This window comes from Tenrec ecaudatus, chromosome 10, assembly GCF_050624435.1.
Source record: "Tenrec ecaudatus isolate mTenEca1 chromosome 10, mTenEca1.hap1, whole genome shotgun sequence".
NCBI classification, from domain to species: Eukaryota; Metazoa; Chordata; class Mammalia; order Afrosoricida; family Tenrecidae; genus Tenrec; species Tenrec ecaudatus.
Genome location: NC_134539.1, coordinates 30,063,318 through 30,078,950, shown reverse-complemented (window position 1 = coordinate 30,078,950; position 15,633 = coordinate 30,063,318). Strand labels below are relative to the sequence as shown.

The 15,633-nt window shown below is 38.7% G+C and overlaps 1 pseudogene; it reads right to left on the bottom strand.

The window, feature by feature from the left end:
* Positions 1-2,298: 2,298 nt before the first annotated feature.
* Positions 2,299-15,633, bottom strand: part of LOC142458460 (kelch domain-containing protein 2-like) — a 74,814-nt pseudogene continuing 61,479 nt past the window's right edge.

Here is a 15,633-nt window from a genome sequence, read left to right as displayed (position 1 = left end):
TCTCTGGGATGTTACTGCAAATGAAACTGTTTCTCTAGTTTTCCTTTCCGATTTGCCGTTGCTGCTGTGCAGAAACTCAACTGACTTTTGTTTGCTGTCCTTGCACCCTGCAACTTTAGTAAATTCTTCTATTAGCTCAAGAGGTTTGCTTGTGTGTTCTTTGCAGTTTTCTGTATATTGAATTGTATCATTCATGAATGGAGATACTTTCCCCCCATTTGGGTCCCTATATTTATTTATTTTCATCTAAGTGCTTCTAATACAGTGTTGAATAGAAGTGGTGGCACTGGGACCTGGCTTAAAACTCGACACACTTATGGTGAGAGCCAGGCTTCAAAACTGGGGGAGACTCCAGCTGTAAGCACGGCTGACTAGGACCGATTAGATATTTCCACTGCGACCTTTCCTTGAGCGCTCTGTGCGCCATTGGCAATATTGATCATTGCGGAAGGGCAAGATGGCCTGACCCAGAGCTGGAGTCACTGGAAGGCAGCATCCATCAAGCTTGACTAAAGAGAAGGAAACATTCTGCGATAAAAAGATGCTTATTATCTCTAACTTCCTTGCGTTCGATGAAGCTGCCTTATTAATGCTCGAGAAAGCATCTCACTAAATGTGCATGAACTGCTTCCACAGTTCTGATTCCATACTCGCTGCTCTCTCCTTCCTACTCTTTTCCGGGCACTTGCTTTCTAGCCAGCAGGGATGGAGTCAGAGACTCTGTCACTCGCTTTTCCAGGTCTTCATAGTACGCTCTGTGCTCTCAGTATATTTGTTCATTCCTTGAAGGATCATTTGTGTCACAGAAACAGAGGGAGGTGCTGTGCAGACAGAGATGAGCAAATAACTCTCTCGCTTTCACAGAGCCGACAGTTTACAGGGCGAGGCAGAACACCAGACAAATTGAAATTAAAAAGTAGAGGGCTTCCATGAGCTGCTCTGTGGAGGCTGTCTGCTCCCACAGGCAGTGACAGCCTCAGAAACGCTCCGTAAGATCATCCTGAATTGGGATGGGCTGATGGCAGTAGGTTTGGTTTTTACATGAGAGATGAATGGACAGAGGGAGCCTCATAAAGGAAGCCATGGCAGGCTGACTGTAGTGAATACCAGAGGAGGGAGTTACTAACGTGCCCCTCTTCAGTTATTATTTCTTAGAATTAAAACCATGCTATGGGAAAATATATTTGATATGTGAAATAAAAATTGCACTTAACAACCAAAATATCACACCTGCAATTTTCATAGTTTCTTCTTTTAAGTTTTAAGCACAAAATCTATAAGAAGAAATATAAAATGACACCACTAAATGTACTCCAGTTCTCGCTGTCTACCTTTCCAATCACCAGTGATCATAGCTTATGTCATATCTAATATTCAGACCCAGGGATGCCTTGTTTCACAGACATCACAGATGTGAAGTGCACCCAAGGGAACAGCCTGAAGGGTTACCAAGTGACTCCTCAAAATGAATGCAAAGATTTGAGTCCCCTTCTTTCAAGACCTGAAGGCAGAACTGAGGCGCCCGGGTGGTGGTGTCCTTGGCTGCTAGTCAAAAAGACCGCAGTTTGGACTCACGGCTGCTTCGTCCACAGGAGAAAGCCCTGCGTTCTTGGGTTGAGGTTTGGTCAAATCGACTGGTCCCTCTGTGGGAGAAAAGTGAGTCTCAGAGACCTTCTGTAAGGTCACGGTGAATCGGGCAGGCTGGATGACAAGGAGTTCTAGGTTCCTGTAAGGATCAGTTTAGACCAATCCAGGGAGCAGTTCTCTCTGTCCCGAAGGCCTTCGCTGAGGAAGAACAGAGAGCTGGTCTCTAACAATGGAAAACTGAGAGTTTCCTGATTTACCTTTCATGTCAAATGAAGAGCATATTAAAAGATAGGAGATGATGGCTTTAGCCTGACATGAAAATTCAAGCGGAGCAGCAGCAGAGGTTTAGAACCAGAGCGTATCCTTCCCTTGCTCGTTTCAAGAGTACCCAATCCCCACAATGATGTATTGTCATTTTAATCCACTCAACACACATGCATGCATGCACCCATGTGCACACTACCTCATAGTGAAGCATATATACCAGGGTTGTATATGCTCCCCCCACCCCTTGGGGTAAAACCCCCTTAATGTTAAATACGTTTATTGCAAACATCTTAGACATAAAAATAGGTTCTCTATGCCATTCACATGCACATTAAAATTTAAACGCTGCAAACTACAAAAATGCATATAATTATACAAATGATACCACTCTGTGATGTTACAGAATTGCTGTCCATGCAAGGTAATCAGAGGCCTCATGAGACCTTAAGATCCTGAAGTGTTATTACTACCGAACCTCTGATTAACACAGTGAAGAAAGTGTTTTGGAAGGCAGTTCCATGAGTTGGCTAATAGTTCTTTAAAACAAGTAGATGCTTCTAAGCTTAGTCTTACAAGAGATGTTAGCTGAACTAAAAATGTATTTCATTACCTTGTGCAGCTCTGTGATGGGCAATTGTTGGTACACCACTGAAAACAATTACTTCTCCTTCATCGCCGGCACAGGCTGTATGCCAGAAGCTTGGTTTTCAGAGTAGGGATGATTAAACTGTATCCATTCATTTTTACTGATTCAGTAAGCACAGGCGTCACTTAATGGCTGTTGATCAGTGGTAAATCCTCCAAAGAGAAAAAGATGATCCGAAGAAACCAGTGTTAATGAGTGCCAAGATCTACCAACTGGGCAAATGCCTGGTGGGATTAACTCATTCCACTCCCATGAATCCAGATTAAGATCGTTCGTTCGTTCGTTCATTCATCCATTCATTCATTCATTCATTCATGGTATCTATCTCCAAACGCAAAGCCTTTGTTTCCAACAGCTGCAGAGGCCTGGGCAGCACGAGGTGAAGGGGTTTTACCAGTAGTCAGAGGCTGGCTCCACATGAATGTTTCAGCGTCTAAAATATGTACATGATCATTCCATCCTCTTGGGTGACTTGAATTCCAAAAAGATATTTCATCAAATTCAAAAGTTCCTCGGACTTTCTCTTCAGGTAAGTATCCACACCCTCCAAAAAATATTCGCTTGTTTTATATATCCAGACACCGAGTTTGCCTTTGATGATGGAGGCATTCTTTGCCAGTCACGTCTTTCCCACTGTGATAGTCTGTACGTCTTGAATCCAACATATAGAACTTATTCGTGCTGCCTCTGGAGTGGGGTCCTCCAGACAAGCCTAGCACCCTGTCGACTCACGCAGCACAGGTGCCGGACACAGGGCCTTCAGACGTTCAGGGAAAATTCCATTCTCTTTAAGTTCCAGTTTCCGACAGCTTTTGGAAGCCACTTTGTACACATATAAAGACAGGTATCCCCTGCTTTTTAGATATTTTCTGTACACTACTTTTTAAAAAGACATGTTAGTACTTGTTTTGACTAACAGCAGCAGCAACAAGAACCTGAGGAGAATTTATGGTTTCATGACAAAAAAAAGGGCAAAAACCAGAACTAGCAACTAGCACTGACACTGGCTCTGCGGCGTGCAGCTCAAGGCGGCCCAGAGCCCTCGGAGCCAGGAGAGGGGTGGGCCCAGCTCTTCGCCTGACAACTGCTCGGCACATCCAGGAGTTCTACTCGACAGGGCGGTACTTCTGCTATCGTCCCGGCTTTGACCGTATGTGACTGTTATTTTAGAGTTGATGTGTGATTTGGGAGGTTACTTGGGGGCCCGAGAATGCTCAAAACTGCTTTCCCCATCTAAATTAATTTAGTTGCTTCTTTCCTTTACACCACTTCCACTTACGAAAGGTCTCGTGGGCACACTCTACTTTCAGAGAGCAGGGGAGAGCTGTATATATTTGATTTGCTAAAATTTCCTTACCACATATGCTTTACACCCATCGATAGCTAAAATAATCATTCATTTTATGTTTTGTGGTTGTTGATTTTGTAATCAGTGAAATGCTGGTCACTCGAAACAAATGACAGCGTGTCCATTTGGCTCGCTTTTAAAAAAACCTTGTGGAGGGCTAGTGGGTAGTGTCTTTCCCTTAATTATGGAGTACAGCCTGGTAGGTGCTTGTGGGAAAGTTTTATTAATTGATGTGGGTAGGTTCCCATTTTTCTATTCCTTCCAGAGCCAGTTGCGGTAAGTTTTTTCTTTTGAGAAATGAGTGGACACATCTCATCAATATTTATTGGCACAAATTAGTTCAGCGTATGCGTTTACTGGTTCCACCATGTGTATTAATGTTCTTTCAGTCTTTGTATTGATAACGCCTGTCTTGCACTACATTAATCTAGCTAGAGATTTACCACTTTTATTGACCGACTGCCTTGCCAAAGAACCAGCTTCTGATTTCAGTGAACTGTCTGTTGTTTTTCTTCGTTTCCTATTCTGTTAGTTGCCTCTATCACTATTATTTTCTTCCTTCCGTTTGGCGTGGGTGTAATTTGTTCATTTTTCTCTTGATGCATATTTAAAAAATAATATAGGCATTTAAGGTTGAAAATTTCCTGTATGTAATGCTGTCAAAGCACTTCACAACTTTTCATTAACACTCAGTTAATTTCACCCAGTGCTCACTTTGAAATGTAATGTTGAGTTTACATTACATTAGACATTTTACTGACATTTAATAATCCTATTGTTATTAATTTCTGATATAATATTAGTGAGATCAGAAGACATACTCTGTATGATTTTAATCTTTTGAAATGACCGAGGCTTGTTTTGTAGCTTAGAATGTCTTGCTTCAAAGAAGTACCAAATATACTTACATTTATTCGGCTATTGTTGGATGTAGTATTCTACAAATACAAGCCAAGATGTTGGTTCGTATTGTTAGTATCTTCTATGTCCTTGATAATGTTTTATCTTGTCTAAATATGGACAGAGGGATGTTACAATCTTCAACTATGACTGTGGAAATATCTAAGTTTTCTTTTAATTCTGCCAGTTTCTGCTTCATATATGTGGAAGATGTTATTGAATGCAAACAACTCTATACTTGTTATGCCTTCTTGTTGAATGGATCTTTTTAAAAATCATTTTACTGGGGCTCATACAACTCTTATCTCAATCCATAGATCATAGATCCATCCATTGTGTCAAGCACATTCATACATTTGTTGCCATCATCATTCTCATAACATTTGCTTTCTACTCGAGCCCTTGGTATCAGCTCCTCATTCTCCCCCTCCCTCCTCCACCCTCTTTCCCTCATGAACCCTTGATAATTTATAAATTATTATTATTTGTTCATGTCTTACACTGATGTCTCCCTTCACCCACTTTCTGTTGTCCATCTCCCTGGGAGGGGGTTATACATAGATCATTGTGATTGGTTCCTCCTTTCTCCCACCACCTTCCCTTTACCCTCCTGGTATGGGTACTCTCAATATTGGTCCTGAAGGGTTTATCTGTCCTGGATTCCTTGTGTTTCCAGCTCTTATCTGTTTCTGTGTACATGCTCTGGTCTAGTCAGATTTGTAAGGTAGAATTGGGGTCATGATAATGGGGAGGGGAGGAAGCATTAAAGTGTTTCATCATTGCTACACTTCACCCTGACTGGCTTGTCTACTCCAGGTGACCCTTCTGTAAGGGGATGTCCACTTGTCAACAGATGGGCTTTGGGTCTCCACTCTGCATTCCCCCTCATTCACAATGATATGTTTTTTTGTTGTTGTTCTGGGTCTTTGATGACTGAATCGTCACCTCATAATCACACGGGCTGGTGTGCTTCTTCCATGTGGGCTTTGTTGCTTCTCAACTAGATGGCCGCTTGCTTATCTTCAAGCCATGAATACCCGAGTCACTATATCTTTTGATAGCTAGGTATCATCAGCTTTCTTCACCACATTTGCTTATGCACCCACTTTGTCTTCAGCGATTGTGTCAGGAAGGTGAGCATCATGGAATGTCAGGTTAATAGAACAAAGTATTCTTGCATTGAGGGAGTACTTGAGTAGAGGCCCAGTCTATCGTCTACCTTAATAGTAGACCTATAAATATATGTACATAGATCTATTTCCCCATTGTCATCATGAAGTGCTCCTCTTTATTTTTAGAAAAGTAGAAACACTGGGCCATGAAGCACTAAGTAAGCTGATTGTGATATTTATCTGATTCCATCCAATGACACACCTCTGCCTTTATATTTTAAAAGGATCTCTTGTAGACATCATATAGTTAGATATTTATAAACATATGTTTTATGCAATTAAGTCTAATGTTTAATATATTTAATGTTTGGTGAGTTTTGTGCAACCAGTCCAGTTTTCACTGTTTTCATTTGTTTCTTCCCCCTTTTTCACTTCCCTTCTTTGCTTACCCTTGCATGCTTTAAAACAAACTTGGTATTGACAATTCCACTGCGACTCCCAGACGAACTTTCCTCTCCCGGCTATTTGTAGAAGTTGTCCTCTTTGTCTGTCTTCCCTTGTTGCTCACTTTCAGTGGAAGGAGAAGTAGAGCTTGGCCTCGAGGGAAAGGATGAGCAATATTCTGATGCAGACTGAGATCGTGAACTAGACATTCTTGCTCCTCCTTCGATGGCCAGTGACCGGAATGGCAGGGACCCAGGGAACAAAGAGGTGGAAAGTGGAAATGGGCTTGTGTGTCAGCAGTTCTCTCATGTCCATCCTGTTTTCAAGACTATCTTATATTTTTTCCCATGCCACTAATGCACATTAAAAAAAGTTCTCTTGTGTGGCTTTGGCATTCTGTCTCATTTTGGATAGAATCCTCTATCAACTCTTGCTGTAAGTTGGGGAGAAACCCCCAAGAATTGGGAGTGCAGAGTGTTTCTTTCTGGTCATCGATCTTTGGGATTCTAAAACCATCATCTGCATTCTTGCAATGCTCCTCCCAACTTTTAGCAGGCACTAGTTAGTCTCTGAGACCCTTTATGTGGAGAACATGATCACATGGTGTCTTTATTATTGAAAAAGCTAGGAAACTAATTTTTCTTGATGACTGGTATTTCTCATTATCCAGCATGATTTTATAAACATGTATCTATCCCTGTATCTAGCCTAACTGAATACACATTTTCTTTTTTAATCAGCTTTTAATTTTCAAAGTATCTTTTCCATTTGTTAGTGATTACAGCAATGTTTTTGTGCTTCCCCAAAGTACGTTTAAGTTATTTTAATGAGACTTTTGAAATATCTACAATCAATTAAATGTAAAATTAATATTAATGCACTACAATGTCAAAAAATTATGTAAAAGCATTTACTTGTCAGAATTTAGGACTTTTCTTTCAACCAAATGCTTTTGACTTCTACTTCCATATTTAATTTAATAAAAAATGAACCCAGCCAATGTAGGAATGCCTGTCAGCTATCTAATTTGGAATTCTTAAGATGAATGATAAAGCTATCTGAAGACCAAAAAAAAAATATGTAGCTTTATCTAGTGTTTTTGTTGGGAAAAAAATGCTTACATAACAAAGTTCTTGATTGGCTTGTTATAGGAATTCACTGCATTAATAGAGATGGCATGACCATAAGATGTAAAAGGACATTTGACAGAGTATTTAGCTCCCCAGTTGGAAAGTTATAGATCCAAATTAAATGTCTGCATTTTGCTTGGTAAATGGAGAGTCAGTGAAAAAGAGGAATGGAACAAAGAGATGAACTGATGAATGTCTACAGCAATGGGCTGAAACATAGCAACAACTGTGGGGATGGAGTAGGACTGGGCAGTGCAGTGGTCTGTCATGCCGCCTAAGGCCACTCGGAGTGGGATTGAATTCCACAGCATCTCCCAACAGCGAGTGTCCTGCACAAGGGCACTACATGGTTGGTAGAGGGATCAAAGCTAGTGCCCTGTCTTTCTCACGGCACTGCAGATTTGGCACATTTAACTGAAAATAAATGTAATGTGGAACCAAAAAAAAATCTGCATTTTGATATTTATAAAATCCCAATATTAGGTATGTAGAAACGATCAGGTTACATACAAATGCATGTGGTGTCAAAATTGTTGATTTGTGATCAGAATTACAATATGAAGAGCATTGGAAAAATAAATAACATCTAATAAAAGAATGCATAATATTGCTTCTCGACATAACAATTTATGCATGCTCTCACTGACGTTATTGAAGTGATAGGTATGTGTATACAAAAAAGAAGCAACCACCACTTAGGGATATGTTCTTCCTATTTTAACAGCCTTCCTGGAGGAAATTCTGATGTTTCCAACTCAAGGTTGGCAGAATTGATGTGTTCAAAGCAAAGAATGAAGGCCCTGTAATTTTATCTCATTACATAGCAAAGGAATGGACTGGATCATTTTCATGAACAATATTATGTGGAGCAATAAACAACTCCAGTTTATGGGTTACAAAATGTAAGGGCTTCTTATTCAAAATGATACTGAAATAAAATGAAACATAAGATGTTCTAATAAAACAAGTTGTAAAGAGATAGAAAGAGCTGGACTTAGAATCAGAAGTGCAGTTCTTAAGAAAAATGCATTTTGGGAAATAAACATTATTTGCTAGCATATTCAATGAAAATAAAATTTATAATTTACGTTCTGAAAGCTCAGAGCTTTCAGAGGAAATGATCAAAGGTTTCAAGGGTTCAATTATAAGCATCTAAAGTAGGGGGTAGGGTGGGTGGGAAACCCAGGGCAATCTGGAATTATTGATCAGAAATGTATTTTAAAGTTTTCAATTGAAGTGCCCTTTCATGATTTTTAATATCATTAATGCCAGTTAAGGCATTTGAATAATCTCCCGTATCCATCTTTGTGTGTGGAGGAATTCTGTATTCTTTTTGTGAATAATTACATCTGTTTTTTTACTATACATTTTCAAATATATAACCAACATGTTCAAATTAACATTTTCATTTTTATTAATGTCTAGATTTAATTGAGTCTTTATCTTCCTCCAATAAAAAAGAGAAAAATCTTAAAACAGATTTGTTTTGCTTTGTTCTGTTTCTGGTGCATTTCTGATTTGAAAATAGAGACTTTTTTTTGTATTACATAGACAGCATAAAAGCCCACTCCCATTAAATTGATTTTGACTCATAGTGATCCATCAGGACAGAGAACTTTCCAAGATTCTCAATCTTTCCACAAGCTGATTGCCACATCTCTCTTCTGAGGAGCGGCTGGTAGATTTGAACCACTGACCTTTCAGTTAGCAGTCACCAGGGTTTCTTAGAAGAATAGGAAACCCCATAGATCCCCCAGGGCCTGTGAATCTCTTATGGAAAAATGCAACTTTGCTATACAAGCAGTTATTTTTATTAATGATTTCTGTGTTTGGACATTTTCTATAATTCTCAAAATTCTTCCAGTCTCTGACCATTGTCCACTTTCAAAGCTATGTGTGCATTTTTATCTAGTTGTTACAGCAGCTTTCTCTTATCAGTGCCAAAAATCATATAATATCCCATTGTTGCTGTAACAAATTGCTATAAATTTAAATGGCTGAAATCAACACGAATTTATTATTTCAAAATTCTGGAAGGCAGACGTTGCTTTCCTGAACATTGTAGTACATTACAAGTCCATCAGTCATTGTTGTTCGATATCTACACATTCAATCAGTTTTGTCTAAAGGTGAGTTAATTACCCACTTGAATACATGAGTCACATCATTGTAATATCTGCCAGTAGTTGAAGAAAGAGCCACCTTCCAATATTAATTATGTAAGAGAATGGTAGTTAGCTTCATATCTAAACCATGTCCCATCCTTCAGATAATCTTGGCATAATTAATTCAGAGTGAAAAGAATTACTTTATGTGATTTATGTAAATAATGATATATGGCATATTTCATATTAAATTGGACATGTCTATTTGAAGTTAGTGAAAAATGTTAGTGCTAAATATCTATTGTAACTTAAAATATGTTTTTTGTCAATTTATAGCATGACAGTATGCCAGTTTTCATGCTGGTCCAAAATAATTCAATCTGCAACAATGGGTGATGGATTGTCATACTGACTTTGGGGTAAAATAAACCCTAGGCAGATTAAAAATAATCTAGAGTTATATTCTGCAGGGCCCGCAAACTCCCCATTTTAATATTAATAACCTTGATATTGGAAGACAAGTCACAGAAATTTAACCTGAAATGTTTTTATCCATCTATTTCTCATGCATTTCATCCTTTTTAATACTAAAGGTTGATTTATCTGTTGGTATTCCTTTTAAGATACTTGATAAAATTTGGAGATGTTAAGGTGCAATATGTTGAAAATAAGTTTATTAGAACAGTTTATCCAGGCTAATAATCTAACTGATATAAAGCATACAGAATTTCTAAATATCATAAGTATGATATTTATAAAAAATTTTGAATTTTGGTGATATTGATTAATATAATCAATTACATCCTAAGGGCTTTTTAGTACCAGATGCTTGTCATCCTCATTACATAAAGAAGCTGTTCTGCTCAGAGAATTAGAGAATAAAATGTGTATCATATGTAAGACAGAACATGCAAATGCATTAACTTAAAACATATAGTCATCCTCAGTTACCTTTAATTTATTAACGTCTTCCAATGATTTAAAAAATTCCATAACATTCTTAATATTTAAGTTCTTTTTTGATATTAAGGTTCTTAAAAATAAGTTAAAGCATCAGTTTTCTACAGGGAAATGTAGTTTTTAGGATTAATTTTTGAATGTTTGTTTGCTGCAAGGAAATGTGGGAAATGTGCTCTGCTGACAGGCAGCCTTTAGTTCAGCTAATGGAAATTCTCTTATAAAGACATTCCACAGGGTCCTATACTCATTTGATTCACAATAAAATGATTAAAATCATGTAGGGAAGCCATCTGAACAGCCTCCTGAATACCATACATCTGCTCTCTCAAAGTTTAGTGTTTGACAACATGTTTTTTGTGAGGTTGGGGTCTACATTGTGCATATAATGAACTCTGGGTTTCCTCCCATTTTCAATTCTCTTCAAAATATACTTACATGCAAGTTCCACTTCATTTAGAAATATTTGAATATTTAATAGGGTCAACATTTTGATGTAAGATTTTTGCATTTCAAAATGTCCACACGACCTGAAATAGAGGGAGCTCATACTTCCCTTGGGCAAAATGAGTAGCTTCACATGTCACCCCATTTAAAGTTGACCTTTGTTTGTTTCATTTTTAGAGGAATTGGTTCCACAGTTCAGAAAGTAACCAGAGCAATAAATGATGTGCAAATTAAATCCAGGACAAGAGTCTCTTAGCCAATATTTGATGACCAAGAAATGGTAGGATGATATAAAACTCAAATGTCACCCCAAACTCCTTTCATTTCTGCTAACAAAATAAAATGCCGCAATTGCATATTGTCTATACTGAAAATAAAGAATACAGCTACTCAAAAATCATTGCCAGTGGACCAAAATGTTATCTTAATCATATGGTTTAAATATAATCCAGCAAAGGTACTGTTGAGATTATTTTATTTAATTACTCTTTATATAGACTCAATGATGGGCTCAAAGATATCATGCCTAGAATCTGTAGTTGTCACTTTATTTAGAGAAAAGGGTCTTTACAGCTGTAATTCGATGAAGGCTTTAGAGATAGGAGATTAGCCTGACATATTCTCAGTATTCTAAATGCCATACCATGTACTCTTATACGAGGTAGGAAGAGGGTAAGTTGGTAGAGGAGAAGGCAACGATTGGAATGATGCGGACAAAAGCCAAGGAACGCTAGCAGCTTCCAGGAGCCGGAAGAGGCAAAGAACAGATTCTCTCCTAGAGTTTTGGAGGGAGCACTATTGAAATCTTGACCTAAGCTTCTGGATTCCAGTATGTTTCTGTTGTTTTCAGCTACTTAGTGTGTGGTAATTTATTACAGCAGTCACAAAGAGTTAATACAAAGCTCACAATTTAAATATTGTTCTTACACGCATTCAAGTCAAATCTGACTTACAATGGCCTTCTAGTGACTCCCACAGTGTGGTGATTCTCAGAAGATGCCCATCTCCATAGAATGCCCTAGTCTGTAATCTTTGTAGGAGCAAACCACAAGCTATTTTCTCCTGGGACTGCCAGTGGATTCAAACCACATACCTTTTGGTTAGCAACCAAGTGCTGGAACCAGTTAGCTACAATGACTACTACTAATGTAAGATTACAAATTTCCCAAGCAGATTTCAGTGGCTAGTAAACCATTGGCTATCCGTTGGCAGGGAAACGAGAGGAGGCCCAGTGCGAACAGTAGCATGCTTCTCCCCAGGCCCCTTTCATTTTTCCAATGAGAATAAGCCCTTCTTGACATTTTTCATGATCATGTGTACGCCATATTCTTTCTCTTTTTAACATTTCTTTCTCTCCGGGAGCAGCTATCGGCAGTCTCTGATGACAATTTCATCCCTTATTTATCTTCTTGTTTTAATCATGCTGTAAGTGAGTACATGACCAGAAGAGAGGAGTCATTGAGAACTTTTCACCACGCGAGACCCTGAGATGATAAAAGAATGAGACGTGTAACGTTTATGGCCGTTTCTTCAATTGGGAACACACGGAAAATGTGTTTCTCAGTAATAGACTAAAACTGAAGGGAAAAATTAATGTTATGATCACAATATAGATAATATGTCTCACTGCTATTGAGTCAACCATGATGCATAGCAATGCCACAGAACAGGGTAGAAGTACGCCTTTTGGTTCCTAAGTTTGTAACTGTTTACTAGTTCAGAAAGCCTCACATTCCCCCATGGAACAGCTGATGGATTTGAACTGCTAACCTTACTGCTAGTAACCAAACTCGTACGCGTAACCTACCACTCTATCCCTCCCTCCACCTCTCCCTCCCTCCCTCTCTCCCTCCCTTCTTCCCTCCCTCCCTCCATCTATCTACTTTACCTCTAAAATGGCGGTAAATTTATAAAGGATAGTTTCAACTTTTAAAGATTGGATAAAACACAGTGACAGCCCTGAAAAGTAATTATTGCAATTACTATAAAAGTAATTCCTGAAAAATAATTATCAGTAAAAACTGTAGGCTTTCAAAAGCTTGCTTATTTATCTATTTATTTACTTGTTTATCTATTTATTTTGCAAACACTGTCCTACAGTTTTATCTGTAGAGATTGCTGAAGGGAATACTTAGAAATGGCTACAATGATTTGGTTCAATTAATACTCATTGCAGAACTGTTTCAGAAAGTGGAAAAATTAAATGCTAAATAAGGGAGGGATAATTAAACCAAAGCACATCTGCTCGATGAAAGTCTAAGAAATCACTATTTAATGATAAGAACCATTTCATAGTATATTCTGTGAAAAACCAAGATGAATACAGTGTTCAATTTTTAAAGTTAAAAACAAAAAACTGGTGGATGGACGAACTGACAGATAGACAGGAATACTCTAAGCATGTGTATAAATATCCCAGGGGATTGGTACCAAAACTTTAAGCCAATGATTAGGCAGTGATTTTTATTTCTTCCTTAATATAATTTCAAAATTTTAGGGAGCGACATGTTTCTTTAGTAATAAAACCACAGCCAAAGGAAGAATAATGTTCTAAAGACAAAATGCTATTACAATGGCCTTCTGAAAATGTCAAATGAACTTTTATGGTGGAAACAAGCATTAAATCTGATTGATGAAGTCAATTGTGGCTGGCATATGGGCACTTTTCTAGGGATCTGGCCACCTCTTGTGTAACTTGCAACAGCGGAGCTTATCTGATTTGGTCTTTGATATTATTTTGTAGTTTTCTTTCTGATTGGGAGCTACTAATCTCTTGGGGCCTGTTTCTGAAATACAAATTTAGAAAAGAAGCGAGGGTACCGATTCCTCATGTTCCCCCGAGTTTAAGCTTTGAGTGTTGTGGCCCCCTGTAAAAGGCTTTGCTTCTTAATAGCATGATTCTGCAGCCATTAAATTTCTTCACACAGACATCTAAATCAAATTATGGTACAGAGAGAAATTTATAGAAAGAACAGTAAGCTATTTCATTAGGGCAATGGGGCGATCACAAATCAAAGTCTGGGTAACTTAGATGGAGCAGTCTGGTGAGGTGAGTAGGTACTTCCATTTATTTGCCCAGAAATGAACTCATGGACACTCAACAAGAGCAAGCACAGACTGACCTCTGTGAACTCTGCAGGGCAGTTGAGGTGTTGGAGTTTGAGGTGACGCAGAAGCACAGGAGACGAGAAAAAGAGCTGTCATCAGGGAGCGCAGAACCTGTCTGCTGAATTGGCAGCACACGTTCATAGCTACTTTGGAATGAGACTGGGTAGCATTGACCAGGTAACTGTATTCCCAAAATTCCTGGCATAGAGAAGTTAGCACTTTCCTTTTTCAAAAAATCATTTTATTGGGGGCTCTTACAACTCTTATCACAATCCATACACCCATCCATTGTGTCCAGCCCATTTGTACATATGTTGCCAACATTTTCAAAACATTTTCTTTTGACTTGAGCCCTTGGTATCAGCTCACTTTCCACACAACCCCTCTCTCATGAACCCTCTGTAATTTATAAATTATTATTATTTCATGTCTTACAACCAATCACTGTCTCCCTTCCCACTTTTCTGTTGTCCATCCCCCAGGGAGGGGGTGATATGTAGATCATTGTGATCTGTTCTCACTTTCTTCTTCCCCTGCCTCACCTTCCCCTTACCCTCCTGGTATCACTACTCTCATTATTGGACCTGAGGGGTTTATCTGTCCTGGATTCCCTGTGTTGCAAGCTCTTATTCGTACCAGTATACATGTTCTGGTACAGCCAGATATGTAAGGTAGAATTGGGGACATGATGCGGGGCGGGGAGGCGCGGGGGGAGAGAAAGCATGAAAGAACTAAAAGAAATTTGTACATTTCATTGTTGCTATCCTGCACCCTGACTGGCTTGTCTCTTCCTTGTGACTCTTCTGTAAGGCAATGTCCAATTGTTTACAGATGGGCTTTGGGTCTCCAATCTGCACTCCCCCTCATTCACAATGATAAGATTTTTATTCTGGGTCTTTGATGCCTGATACCTGATCCTATTGACACCTCATGATCACACAGGCTGGTGCGCTTCTTCCCTGTGGGTTTTGTTGCTTCCCTGCTAGATGGCTGCTCATTTATTTACAAGCCTTCAAGATCTCAGATGCTATATCTTTTATATAGCCATGCACCATCAGCTTTCTTCACCCGTTTTGCTTATGCACCCATTTTGTCTTCAGCGATCATTTCAGGGAAGGTGAGCATCACAGAATGCCAGGTTATTAGAAAAACGTGTTCTTGTGTTGAGGGAGTAGATAAGTTAACACTTTCAGTGCTGTATCCATATGTCGAAGTATTTGTCAGTTCCTGAATCCTTGATTTTCAACAATGTATCACATGCAGTCTGGACTTCTTCCTTCAATACCTTTGGTTCTTGATCAAATGGTAATTCCTGAATTGGTTTAAAAGCAACCAATTCTTTTTGGTAAAGTAACTGTATTTCTTCCTTCCTCCCGTGAATGCCTCCTGTGTTCAGTATTTTACCGATAGAATCCTTCATGTAGAGATCGAGGCTTGATTTGTTTCTTCCCCTCTCTTTTTCTAACTCTGTGTCTTCACATCGTTTATTATAGCACTTTATCATCTTGACCTGCCATTTGAAAGCTTTTATATATCATCATTTTTTCTGTTTGTTTTACTTATTCTACATTCAGGAACAAGG